The following is a 13,477-nucleotide window of genomic DNA, read 5'->3' as shown; positions in this document are numbered from 1 at the left end:
GATGAGAGGCCCATAGCATGACCAAGGTTGAACATGATGTTCCTGGCATGGCTAGCTATGAGGCAGGATGAAGAAGCTCCTTAGAGAGTTGCCTGATCATGATTTGGATATGACATGGATACATTGTGATCTGATTGGAAGAAATTCCCATATTTATAGTTAGGACAGAGATACTCTCATACATTTATACAATGTAGTTGTTCAAACCAAGCTTAGGCTTTTGGTTGGCACCTCTTTGAGAGCGAGGATGATTATGGTATCCTTTTGTGATTTATATTATTATATAGGATCTGATATGATATTTTATTTGATGTTATGTATGAGCAAGAAACTACTACTGTTGAGACAAGAAGATACCAAATTTGAGAATGATAAGAACAATGTTGATTGAGGACATTGAGCCAACTCTTCCTCTCTGTCTGAGCTCCAAGGGTGAGGAAGTAAGATGGAGGACTCCTAAGATTGAGGGAACTTTGGAAAATAGGGTGTTACCCCTATCTTCTACCCATAGGGTCAGAGAATTTTTCTCCCCTATTTGGTCTTTGCAGAGTATATCCCAGTTGGCATCATACCCACAAGAAAGTCGAATTCTCAAGAATATTTCTCCTCATTTGGCCAACGAGTTGAGAGTGTACTTGGGGTGTACAACCCAAGTCGATTATGATGTAGGTGTTCTACCACATGACTATTCAAGGTCATCGATGGGAAGATCAGTAGGCAATAGGATGGGTTGAGATAACCCTATGCAATTTGAGGTTGAGATTGAGCTCCTTGATATGATCCCAGGGTTGAGATGTTCTCCCCTTTGTGTTTGGATATCCAATTTCTTGATATGGGGTTGTAGATGTATAGCTTCCCCATGAGATTCCAGGTAGAGATGTGTTCCCTAATGTGGTTCCAGGTTGAGATGTGCTCCTTGGTGATATGATTTTTGATGACAATTGATGATGATATTCCAGGTAGAAACCCACTAGCAAAGATTCCAGGTAGTAGCCTGATGGATAAAGGGTGGTAGCTTAAGCTCCCATCCATTAACAAATTCTTCTTCTTCTAGATTAGAGAATTTTCAACATTCAAGCAGGAATAATCAAGAGATAAGCAGGAATAAGCAAAGGATAGATCGAGATGTACAATGATTATTTGTGATGATGAGACCCTTGATATGTACATGGCATGATGAATACATGACATAGACGATCCGTGATGATACATCAAGACACTTGAAGCTTCCAGAATGGCATATTGATCAATGGACATATATTTGGAGGTGGAATTCTCCCTAGTTGAGAGGGAGTGTTAATTTTTTCAAATGTGGTCAAATTTCACCTTGGAAAGCTCAAATGACCAAGATAATGATTGAATTAGATTCCTCTTTCCGAGAGGACCAAAATTGACCTAAATATCACCTTATTTTGTCAAGCGGATGTTGAGTTTTGAACTATTTTATTCATAAATGTATTAGGGAATATGTTGGCCCTAACCACATGTGTAACTGCTTAGGTCAACCTCAACCCCAAGTGGACCCTCATGAAATCCTATAAATAGAAGATACCTCAAGCTACTTTGGACACATTGAACAAGCCATCTTCTCTTCTCTTATTGTCTTGGCTCGCACAGATCTATTGGAGGAAGGTTCACACAAGGGTTCAAAATCTTAGGGTTGAAGCTCTCAATGATCTATGGTTTTCTAGATCTCAGATGCTGGCACAAAACTAGAAATTTTAGGCACTAGACACTGGAACAATTGTTATGGGTGCATTGAGGGAGCATTGGACGCTAGCACAGTGGGTTATGGGAGTGTTCAGGACTTCATAGATAGATCAGGTTGTATTAGTCCCCAGACACGAGTACAAAGTGGTCTTGAGAGAGTTCGGGCTGCCATAGACACTTGAATAGTAGACTTATGAGATTGTATAGGGCTTGAAGTAGGTTTGTGTATGTTTGACACTAGACGCCCTCATCCATTTCACCTGAGAGAATCCATATCTGTTCTGGTTGTAGCCATCTAGTTATGCAGAGAGCATCCAAATTTGCTATAGATGCTCGCACAACTCCTCATCCCAATGTTTGGGACTCATGGATAAGATTTCATCATTCAGAAGTTTCCCCTCAGTGATAGCAATGTTTAGTAGTATCTAGCAGTCATTTACAGTTAGTGACAACATATTATAGTCATCAGAATCAGGGTTTTGTTTTCAAGCATGATTAGATCTCTTTCATGGATATCATAGTTGTTTTCTTACAAAGATAAAGTTAGGGATCATTGCAGTCTATTTTGTTGAAAAAAATGTTGATGATTTAAGAAGAAGAATATTTGTAAGGGTTTTCCCCATAGTGGGTTTTTCCCTAGTCTCAGACCAATCCTGGTGTCTCTATGTGTGTGAATGATTTTCTTTAATTGTTTCTTGATGTCCCATTGCATTGATGATGATGATGTTGTTCTTTTTATATAATTGCATATCTTGATGGATAATGGTGTAGATCTGAATAATGTAATGATGATATGGGGTGAACTTAATGTATTAATGATGAAATGAAATTATCAAAGAAAAGATCAATGTAGCCCTATGAAAAATTAACAACATGGTTCCTCAATTGTTGAGCCAGTGATTCTGACTAGTTGAATGGCTTTCCTTCATTCCCAATCTAGTTAAGCAAGAATGCCTAGCCTTATGCAAATGTCTTAGTACTTCTTTGGCCATATATTTTAAAACATAAGTCTATCAATTACTGATAATCCTTCCTAAGGGATTTGTTCTTCTGAGTGTTGTTGGTTGTTCAGCAAAATTTGAAAGGATCTTTTACCCAAATTTTGACGATATCCTTTGTTCTCAAGTAGCTGGTGACAAGATAGAAGTGGGAATCCATGTAAGATTTTGGCAGCGACAAATGATACATACTGTCAAAATAATGTTTCATAAAATATGCAAGCATTAATCCACTCGCACTGTTGAGTGGCATGATCTTATTATCTAGATGGGACAGTATCCAATTGACAATGTTTGAAAATAAAAAAACCAGGTCCCTCCATGCAATCTTGTGTAATATTGAACTTTGGACATTAATTCACAATTCACAGTCGATTAGGGAAACTGCTAGGCAATTAAAGGGAAGATCTGCACAAGAAGGGGATTGGAAAGTGGCAGATCTGAGTGATAGTGCAAGTAAGAGTGCAGATATAACTAAGGGATAGATAGATCAATGAATGTCAAGCTTACATGATGAAAATGCAAAAGGAAAAACAAACATTCATAGGGAGTCGCCGAAATGACGATCACTAATGGGTGAAAATACAAAGCTCATGCAATACTTGTAAAAGTAAAAAACGAACTAAACCAACACTTATAGAAGGTAATCTAAGATAAAATTATAGAATCTATGAAGATAAATAAGAAAAAATGCTCACAGAAGCCAAATGAGAAAAAGTGACATAAATGTGACAAAAAACGACAAAATTCGTAACTTGCCCAAAAAGCTTCCGCAAACTCCACAAAAGGTTCCTTGATCTCCTTCTGAAGGCTAGAACTCCAAGATTGCGTGTGAAAATGAGATATAGAGGCATCTATTATATAGATCTAGGCAGGTTAGGATTTTTGACACACATGCCTAGAATCTAGGAAAAAGTGTCACTTGTCTGAAAGTAATAATTAGCAGCTTAGTGGATTGAACCGAACATCAATTGGGAAACTCCTATTTTTTAGGAAATGCCAACTCTGGTTTTTCAGGAAACTGCTTTCTCACACTAGCAAAGGATATTGTGTAATTCCCAAGCTCAAGGGCTTGGGATATTCCCAACCTTAGTGAATTGCACAATTTTGTAGGGGAAAGATAGATCTGTGCAAATTCTTAGCTCAAGGTTACACTTCCCTCGGGGATTACACAATTTCTAAGCTTAAGGTTGGCCCACCTCTCTAGATTGCGTAACTCAGATCCTCAATGCTGCAATGCCTTCCACGATTACTCAATTTATGGAAGGAAGAGTGGCAAAGTTGCAAGGTTAAGGCAAGAGATAGCTTGTGTTTGAAAAAGGTTCTAGTAAGGATCGAAACAAGTCATCACAAGCACTACATGGGAGATAAGTCTTAATATAGCATGAATACTTGATGACAGTGAATGATGAGCCCTTGTGGATAGAAGGGAGGCTCTAAAATCTAAGCATGGGAACAATTTTGGAGGGTGGTTGTAGCAACTACAATAACACCATGACTTACATGGGAGTGTGGTGACTCTTGATGATTCTTCTTCTAAACGGAATATGATGAATTCTGAAACTCAGATGGTTTTAGAATAACATACCAATGATACACAAATGAAAGATGGTTTGTGGGGAACAAAATGTCTTCATGTATCTGAAATCTTGTACTAGGACCAAGATCATCATTTGGAATTAATATAGTTCTCTTTTGATTTGGTGCCAGTTAGTACGAAACTAAGGGTTTGGTAATAAAACCAAAAATAAATAAAGGAAAAAAGGGCAAGATTAGTGCTTCTTGAAATTCCTCATATTTATTACATTTTTATTGTTTGTATATATTCTTTCTTGGCCATTTGGCCATTATCTGTTATGTTTTTATTAGCCTCATTTGGGATTGGGGAAGATCCCATGGAATGTATTATAGGAGAATATGAAAAATCTATTTTTTTTCCATCTTATGAATGAAAATACGAGTTTTTTTTCAAGGAAAAAAGAAAAGAAAATAAATTACTTTAATATTTATCATAAATAAAATATTTGGGTAACCACAAATAATATATCTATATATATATATATATATATATATATATATATATATATATATATATATATATATATATATATAGTAGTTCAATACCAACAAATTCAATATGTGTATTTATTCAATTCTTAATATGAAGTTGATGTGTGAGATCTAAAACTTATTAAAATAAAAAATAAATAAATAATTTGTCTCATTAATAAAATATTTCAATATTTGGGAGATAAACTTTTATGTGTTTTAACCCTTTACTACATATATATTTTTAGTCAAATTTTCTAGAAAACTAGTAAAGCTTTTCTAGAATTTCTGTCTCTCAAATTATTTTTGGCTACCATGACAAATCCAAACAATGTCAAATGAGGATCTAACGATCCTTCTACTTTAAGTTGCAAACTAACCCTCTCCAACCACAACGAGTATTCCACATGTTTAATATTATGTATATATATCTTTCTATAATAGAAAATAAATATATTTATATTATAAATAAATTAATGTTTTAAGTAAAAGAATATTTTAAGAGAATATAGGTGGTAAGGCTTACAATGGGTGAAATTAATTAAATAAATAAATCTTTAATGGCTAAAAAGGAAAATGAAAATATCCATCATGATCTAAACCTGACACAATGGTTTAGAAATGACATCAATTTTTTTGTAAGTCAATATTTTATTCATATGGTTAAAAAGATGTACATCCAGTAGAGAAAAAAGAAGGTGGCCTCAGGCCAACCAATTTTTTGACCAATCTTTGTAGCAGGTGAGAAAAATACAAAAAGGAGGATAAGGACAACGTCCATAATCGAATGGGCCAAAGACACCAAAAGACAAACAATACATAAAAAACACCTGATAGCCTACTAGTCATTCGATGTAATGGAAGATGGGTTATCCAGGGTAGTTGCTGGAGGTGGAGGAGGACCGAAGTTGTACTGGACGTGTCCTTTGATGTGCACTAGCCAAGTCTCTAGCTTTTCTACTTTTTCTGCATGGTGCTTTTGGCCTCGCCAAACCACCACCACTCACTCTCTAACTTGGCACTGAAAGTAGTGAAACCTATCCAAGGTGACCACCAACTCAGTGTGCTCCTCCCTTCCAACCCATTCATCCAACTCCACCTGATCTAGCAAAGATTGAATTAGTTCCTGATAATTCTCGAGAAATCAATGTTGAATTACTTGCAGGCTGGGAGTTGTATGCCGACCAGACCCTCGACTAGCCATTCCACCTCAACACACACCACCACTTGTATGAGGTTGATGAGACCTCTCACATCCACCTCCATGGGAAGCCTGCTTTCTGCCACCACGACCACCACACTTTCCAACACCTGATTGCTAGGAACGACCAACAGTCTTACCACCCCGGCACGTCCTGGCTACCACCATTGCCAAATATTCTAAAGGAGCCAACCTCGCCTATTCCCTGTGACCTGCAAAGCCTGGTTTGGAAGGGGGGAACAACACCGACGACATGAGCAAGGTCGGATATTGAAAAATCCATGAGAGTCAAATCCCCCAACAATATTTAGAGTCTGACCCACTGAAACTTTCCCAGACCTCCACACCCAAGGATCAAATCTCCCTTCACTCACAATTCTACACAGACGACCACACACTACAACCGGCTACCACCTCGCCACCAATTGAGCACCCCAGTGAGAGCATGAGCTACTTGAGAATTAGAATGCAGGAGAAACTCACCCTAGGCTAATGCTTCCCAATAAGCCTTGTGTATCCCACAACAAAATGTTAATGTCGAATACCCCGTGCAATGGAGGCTCCTTTATCTCCACCACACACAGAGAAACATCCATGAAACCACCAGGTGAGCCAATTTTTAGACCAAGCACTAGAAATGAAGAATTTGTCACACAACCACCGTGACCCCCAACAACACCACCTACAGAGATCATATGTTGTATATTTTTTCCTCCAGATGCCTCCAATGGACCAACTACTCGCACCTTCCAAAATCCATCAAAGACAAAAATACCAAGTTCCCCCAATTACCCATAGCCACACTATGAAAGCGTAATAAAACATAGGGTACCTTTGGAGAAAAACGATAATGAATTCACACAACCAAGAGTCATGGGGGAAGATCAGATGCTGCCACCCAATGCTGAAAGACCATCACCAACTCTTGAACTTACTTGCAAAATATCGACTAGGAGCCCAACACAGGAATGAAACACAAACACAAATGTCATCTTGTCGAGTCATCTCACTCGTCAAACTTTCACCATCCACATGCACCGAGACAAGACTAGGTTTCACATGATCGCATTTACAATTGAAATTATAGCTCTCATTACAACGATTCAGATGAAAGGACCGGGAGGCCAGTCCTTTGTCAGCATGTCAATTGTTAACGATCATGGGACTCGGTGGCCACATGCTTCGATATTCTCACCCCCATCAGGGAGAAACGACATTTAAATTAAAATATAAATGAAATATAAATAATAAAAGTTAGAACATGTTTTCATATATACATTCAATTGGAATGTGCATTCTAAATCATATGATATCATGTATATATATCATTTGAACCTACAACAAGTCAATTAGAATGTTGACATGATTCTTTCTAAATAATATATATTTGAGAAATATTAAATAAATATTATGTATGAAAGTTTAACAATGTGATCATGTCATATCATCTTTAATTAGTCATGTATTCCAGTAAAACAAAATAAAGTAAAAGAAAAACAAAATAAAAAAAAACAAAATATAACTGGTATGTATTAGTATTCAAATTAAGTGTGTAAGGGAATCATAGATATCATGTAACAACGTGATTTCTACCTACAACGTGTCACTCAAATTTTGATTTAAACCCTATAAATAGTATATATTTAAAAAGTATTAAACTAACCATGTATAAATAATTTCTTGTATGATCATGTCAAATTAGAAATCATTCGCGTTTACCAGTAAATACAAATATAAAGTAAAGAAGAACACATAAAAGGAATAAATGAATAAATCACGATAGCATAAATTAAAATATCATTGTCATAATGAGGTAGGCCAACACATCATGTCCGTTATGTCCTTAAAACAATAAGGTTTCACCTCTAAACCTTCTCCTTGATTTTTTACAGCCTTTTTATCTTTACAGTAATCAGTGAATTAGTTGCTATTCGATTTCCTCAACCTTTCATAACAAAAACCTTAATATTAACAATAATTACATTATGTTCAACATGTTTAAAAAAAAAAAAAATTGATGTTGTAATTAAAAATGAAACAAATAAATTTACTTCAAAATCTCCCGAGAATAAATACTTTATATCTTATAAAATGATTAATTTTTTTATTTTTTTTTAAACATGACATGGCAAAAATTTTCAAATTATAACAAACTGAACTCTGAAATATGAGTGTAATTTATGTGTTAGATCTGAGACTTTTGTGATCCATAATGTAGAAAAAAGTCTTACGGATTAATCAAATTTTTAGGATTGGGTCGACGTTTCGAACCAACTAATGTGGTTCATCCTCAAGACAAGGTGGAAAACGTCATACAATCTTCATGAATAAATAGTAAGGATGCATCATTGTCCAGGGTTAAAACTAGCCGTTGAAAACTAGACATTGAAGACTAGCTGTTGAGAACTAGTCGTTGGAGGTTAGGTAGCTGGAAAACCTAAAAGGGAATTATTTAATATTTATTAGTTATAAATTCTATTTAATAAAATAAAATATAGTTATATGATATTATAAATATATTACTTATTAGTTTTAAATTCTATTTAATAAAATATTATAAAATAAAGTTATAAGATATTATCAATATAGTTAAAAAAAAATTGGGTTTACTAATATTAATAATAAGGTTAGGAAAATTTAAAAAGGATAGAAAATTTAATAAGGGAAAAAAAAAAGCTTTAAATAAAAATAAATATTAAATTATAATAAATTATAAGAAACATAGTACTAAAATTAAACCTAAAAGGGGGTTTAAAAAAATTATTAATTAAATTAAAGTTAAGGAAAACAAAGGAGCACAATAAAAGCAAGAGAATAATACAGAAAACCAAATGCAAGAAAAAAGAGGGGAGAGGAAGGAAAAACAAAGGGGAGACAAGAGAATCATAAGGAGAGGGTCGGAATCCAGCTCTTGCTTAGCTTCCAACCATCATCTCTGTTGAGATTTCTGGCATGCCTCTCAATCTCGATAGCCTCCCTAAGTTTCCTATGGTGGAAATGATCAACCCTAGCAATGACTTTGGAATCCTCAATAAAGACATGATGTTTAGTTTTCTCTGCATGCTCAGCTAGGGCCGATGAGCGGGAACGATTGTGCCTTATGTCTGCAGCATTCTCATGGATCCTTTGGTTAATTGAACGACCCGTTTCTCCAATATATGGAATATTGCAGGAACATGGAATCAAGTAAATTCCTTTCATGTCGTTTGGGTCTATAGGGTCCTTAACTGAACTGAGTGAATTTCTGATGGTTCTAAGAGGTTTGAGTAAAGATGAAACATTATTCCTCTGAAGGATATGGAAGATCCTATTAGTGGTCCCTTGAATAAATGGGAGATGAACCTTGGGGAGAGAATCAAAATGAGTATCTTTAACTCTTGGTCCTTTACAGGCTTTTTGAAAGGCCTTAAGGTTCTGAGTTCTGCTATACCCATTATTTTTGAAAACCTAATGGAAGTGAGATTTCTCCTGCTCCAGGGGGTTTTCATCAGAGATTCTCAGATCATGGGTAGGAGGGGTGCTGAGAATACCGAAAAAATTTAATAGAGTTAAATAAATCTAAATAGTCTTGGTTTACTAGCCATTTCTTTATTTTCAGTTCCAAAGTTCTGAAATATATTACATAATATATGAAATTTAGATAACACAAATTAATGTTACTAAAGTAAGAATATTAACTTTGCCCAACATTCTGATTGAATGAACCATATGAAGTTGTCTGATCTGATTGTAAAGTATTTCACATTAAAATTATTTCTAAAAATTATTAAAATTAAATTTTGAAAATACAAGAATTATTTTTAATTTTTGAAACAAATAAAATTTTGGGACTAAGCTAACTAGAATATGTGATAACTTAATGATATACGATCATTGTTATTTTTTCTTAAATAAAATAGATAATTTTTATGCGGTTTAGTGTGTAGAAATTCCCACTGTAGATCAATAGATTGTGCAAAATACCAAAACACAATACAAGATCTACTTCTACAACACTTTGCAGAAGCTTAATCATATTGAGCAAGATCAAGAGAACACATATAACTGAGAATGAGAAATCAATCACACATAACACTGAAGAAATAACCTGGGGAAAGCCTCAGCCTAAAACACCAATCTCTGTATTATCATACAAGTGGAAATCTTGTTCAAGTTACAAAAAGAATCAGCTCTCAAGCTATCCTGCTCTCTCTACAATCAAACAATACAACTCACAGATTGAATAGACATAGTATATGTCCTCCTCAAGCCCTCCAAGCCTCCTATTTCCTTGTGCAATTTTTCTTGGGGTCTAATGATGTCACATGTGTGAATTGGCCTCATCACACTCACTAAACCTGAAGAAGTAACTACGCAATCCTTAAGGAAAGAATTCCTTCTGCATGCAAGGAATATTCACTATGGAATATTCTAGAAACTAATAGTACGCTACCCCTCCATCTGATCTCAACTGGGTCTCTGTTTGAACTTACATGCATGAGTTATTTATGGGAGAATACTTAGTTATCTGAAGTGCAGTAGTTACATGCATGCAAGCATTAACTAACTGAACTTACATTAATTCAAAAAACTGTTTGAATTAATCTAACTGGACTTGACTCAGTTAACTAAGTCAACTAATTACAACTCAAATTACAACTCACTCTTATCTCTCTAACTGATGGATAAATTCCTCAATTAATGGAGAAACTGTTGCATGTCCCCACATAGACTTCAAGTTTGATTTTCGTTAACTAATTAACTCAAAATGAATTAACTAATTATTTTACAAACTGCTGCTAAGATCAAATTCGAATTTTACTTCACTATTTTAGTTTAGGGATTGACTAAAATAGGAAGGTATCCCGAAATGCTATTTATAGAATTCTATTTTTAGCACTTCCACTTTTCCATCCATTGTTGCTAAGATCTACACTGGCTGAACTGTTATTTATAGCAGTGCTATTTTTAGCAATTCTACTTTTAGCATTTCTTGTTGCTATTTTCAACACTCCCTCTCAACAAGAAATGGATTATCAGTAACCCCAATCCTATCTCTGTGGAACTCGAACTTGCATTTTTACAATGACTTAGTCAAAATATCTACATCATGTTCCTCGGTTGAAACATACAGCAACAACATGATCCTCTTGACCACACAATCTCGAAGATGGTGATACCGGATATCAATGTGCTTGGAACTGTCATGAAAGACTAGATTCTCAGAGAGTTTGATACAACTCTGGTTATTGCAGTAGATCACTATAGGATCCATCATTTGACCAAACAATCCCACTAGAATGTTCCCCATCCAAATGGCCTCACTTGTAGCCTGACTAGCAGCCATGTATTCAGCCTCTGCTAAGCTAAGTGCAACTGATCTCTGTTTCCTACTGTACCAGGAAACTGCAGCTAAACCAAGGTTGAAGATTCCTCCAAAAGTGCTCTTCTGGTCTGATGGACTCCCTGCCCAATCCGCATCTATGAAGCCCTGAAGCTTCACTCCCTCTATCCATCTGTACCACAATCTGAACTGAGATGTGCCTCTGAGGTATCTCAGCACATGCTTCGCTGCCTTCCAAAACAGCTTGGTAGGCTGAACCATAGCTTGACTCAGCTGGTTCACCGCAAAGCATAAGTCGGGTCGTGTGTTCACCAGATACATAAGTGAACCCACCAGCTGTCGATAAACAGTAGCAACTACTACCTGACCTAAGGTAGCATCCTCCTTCCTCCAGTTCCCAGGTAGAGGAGTCTACATGGTCTTGCACTTCTCCATGTGAAAGCGCCTGAGTATCTCATCGACATACTTGCCTTGAGACACAAATACTTCACCATCTTTCTTCCACACCTCCATTCGTAGAAAGTAGTGCATAAGGCCCATGTCCTTCATCTCTAACTCTCCTGTAAGTTCCTTCTTACAAGACTGTATTAGCTGATCATCACCTGTCAAAATCAGATCATCGACATAAAGAACAATGATCAATGGTTTACCTTCTACCATGATGTGGTAAAGGTTTGCATCTGCTTCTCTCTTGGTGAAGCCCAAACCAGTGAAATAGCTGTCGATCCTGGTGTACCAAGCTTGGGGTGCTTGCTTTAGCCCATACAGTACCCTCTTGGGTCTGCACACATGCAACTCATGATCGAAGGTTTCGAAACCTTCTGGCTGCTCAATGTACACCTCCTCCTCAATCTTCCCATTGAGGAATGTTGTCTTCACATCCATCTGGTGGATCTTCCACCCCATGTGAGCTAATAGTGCCAACATCGATCTAATCAATGAGTACCTTGCTACGGGAGCAAAAGTCTCATCGTATTCGATCCCCTCGACTTGTGAGAAACCTCGAGCAACAAACCTTACCTTATGTTTTTCAACACTGCCTTCTGCTGCCTGCTTTACCTTGTAAATCCATCTGGAATTCACCACTGACTTGCCCTGAGGCCTTGGACAACATCCCACACACTGTTCTGAATGATAGAGTCGTACTTCTCTACCATTGCATCAACCCAAACTGGTTGCTGCACTGGCTCCTCGAATGAAAAAGGTTCGGTATCTACACACATCCGAATGAGGGCCATGTACCCAGTGTACCGTTCGGGTGACCTCCTCTATCTGCGCTGAGAAGATGGCTATCCCACATTCTCCCGCGCATCCAACATCAACCTATTACCTTCCCTTGAGTGTTTCTGCCCATCTCTGGAAGTATTAGCATGAGTGGATGTCTCCACTCCCATATCCTCTACATGTGGCTGCTCTGCATTAATCTGAGGCTCCTCATCCTTAGCAACTGAAAGTTCCTCATCTACATGCAACTCGAGATCCCTCTCAAGTGATAACCACATGGCTTTCTGCTCGTTGAACTTCAGATCCCTGCGTACCACTATCCTATGATGAGTGGAAGGTAGGTACACTCGATAGTTGTGGGGTGTATGAGTGTACCCCACAAGTATTCCCAACTCAGTTGTTGGGTCTAGCTTCTTCCTGGCATCTTTGGTCACATGACAGTAAACTGATGATCCAAAGATTCAGAAGTGACTTACATTAGGTCGCTTCCCGGAATATGCCTCCATAGGTGTCTTCATCCCCAGTATACGGTACGGGCTTTTGTTCTGCAAGTATACTACTATATTGCATGCCTCAACCCATAAATGCAGTGGTAGGCTTTGGTCATGCAACATCACTCTAGCTGCTCCCACAATCGATCTGCTCTTCCTTTTGGCCACCCCATTCTACTATGGGTTATGGTGCCATCAGTTCCCATTTAATACCTTATGCAGTGCAAAAGTCTTTAAACTGTTGGGAGATATACTCTCCACCATTGTCGCTACACAAGGCTTTTATTTTCTTTCCAAATTCTTTCTCTACCAAGGCTTTAAACTCACAAAACCTCAAGAAGGTCTGATCCTTCTTTTGCATAAAATATATCCAGCATCTACGAGAAGAATCATCAATAAAAATAGCATAGTACCTTTGTTTAGCGGCGGAGGCTGTAGAGAAAGGTCCATAAACATCTGAGTGAACTTGCTCCAGGATTGC

Source organism: Pinus tabuliformis, chromosome X (assembly GCF_031772625.1).
Source record: "Pinus tabuliformis cultivar Carrire ecotype Pingquan chromosome X, CPIR1, whole genome shotgun sequence".
Lineage (NCBI taxonomy): Eukaryota > Viridiplantae > Streptophyta > Pinopsida > Pinales > Pinaceae > Pinus > Pinus tabuliformis.
This window is presented reverse-complemented; position numbering follows the sequence as displayed.